Raw genomic sequence first — 1,626 nt, 5'->3', positions numbered from 1 at the left:
TGGATTTCCACATGCAGAAAAATGAACAGGATCCATGCCTCACACTATACACAAAAACAGATTCAAAATGGATTAAGGACCCAAATGGGCAAACTAAACCCATAAAATTCTTAGAAGAAAACACAGGGACAATGTTTCAGGCCTAGCTTTCAACAAAGGATTATCTAACATAATAAAAAAAAGCACAAACAGCCAAAGACAGAATAAATAAACAGGACCTCATAAAAACTAAAAACTTTTGTTCATTTAAAGACTTTACCAAAAAAGTAAAAAGACAAGCTACAGACTGGGAGAATGTCTTAGGAAACCATATATCCGCCTAGAATCTAATAACCAAAATATATATAAAACTTCGATAACAACAAAAAGACAAATAACCCAATCATACAATGGGCACAGGACTTGAATAGACATTTCACCAAAGAGGACATTCAATGGTCACCAACACATGAAAAGATGCCCAGCGTCATTAGCCATCAGAGATGCAAAACAAAACCACAATGAGATACCATTTCACTTCCACTAGGATGGCTAAGATAAAAAAACAAAACAAAACCAACAGAAAATAACAAATGTTGGTGAGGATGTGGGGAATTGGAACCCTTTATCCATGGCTGGTAGGAATGCAAAATGGTATAGCCATTGTGGAAAACAGTGTGGCAGTTGCTCAAAAAACTAAAAATAGAATTACCATATGACCCAGTAACTCCACTCCTAGGTATATATCCAAAAGTCTTGAAACCAGAGACTTAAAAAGAGACTTGTACATCAATGTTCACTGCAGCACCATTCATTATAGTCAAAAGGTAGAAACAACCTAAATGCCCATCAGCAGAGGAATGGATAAACAAAATGAGGTACGCACATACAATGGCATACTACTCATCCAGTAGGAGAAATGAAGTCTTGATACATGCTACAGTATGGATGGAGCTTGAAGACATTGTGCTGAGTGAAATAAGTCAATCACAAAAGGACAAATATTGTATGACTTCACTCTTATAAAAATACAAGAAAAGACAAATGTACAGAGACCAAAGTTTATTAGTGATTACCAGGGGTGGGAGGGAGAGGGAAAAGGGGTGTAATGATGGTGGAAAAATTACACTGATTAAGGGTAGGGAGGGTTGCACAGCCAATGATTCTAATTGCTGTCCATAAGTTGTACACCCGTAAAAAGCAGAACCAGCAAATGTTGTGTGATAGATATATTTACAACAAAGACAAAAAAAAGTAGCTGCTGAGGCTGCTTACGTACAACCAAACACCTCTTGGGATTTGGTTCCTTCGTTCGGAGGTTTAGGGTCATGGTTTCATGGGACATCCCAGTGAATTGACCTAATAATGTGTTTAGTGTTTCTGTTCTACTTCCTAGTTAGTTGCATAGTGCCTGGGGTCTTAAAAGCTTGCAAGTGGCCATCCAAGGCTTGACAATTGGTCTCTATTTTCCTGGGGCAACACAGGAAGAAGGAGAGTCAGGAATAGAAAAAGGATATAGAACTGTGTGGCTAATTGCCTCCAAGAACAACTGCCTCCTTTGCCATGAGACCAGAAGAACTGGATGGTGTCCGGCTACTGTTACTGAACATTTTGATCAAAGACTCTACAGAAGAAAAAAAAAAAAAA

The sequence above is a fragment of the Trichechus manatus genome, unplaced genomic scaffold (genome assembly GCF_000243295.1).
Source record: "Trichechus manatus latirostris isolate Lorelei unplaced genomic scaffold, TriManLat1.0 scaffold00035, whole genome shotgun sequence".
Classification (NCBI taxonomy): domain Eukaryota; kingdom Metazoa; phylum Chordata; class Mammalia; order Sirenia; family Trichechidae; genus Trichechus; species Trichechus manatus.
Note: the sequence above shows the minus strand (reverse complement) of the source record.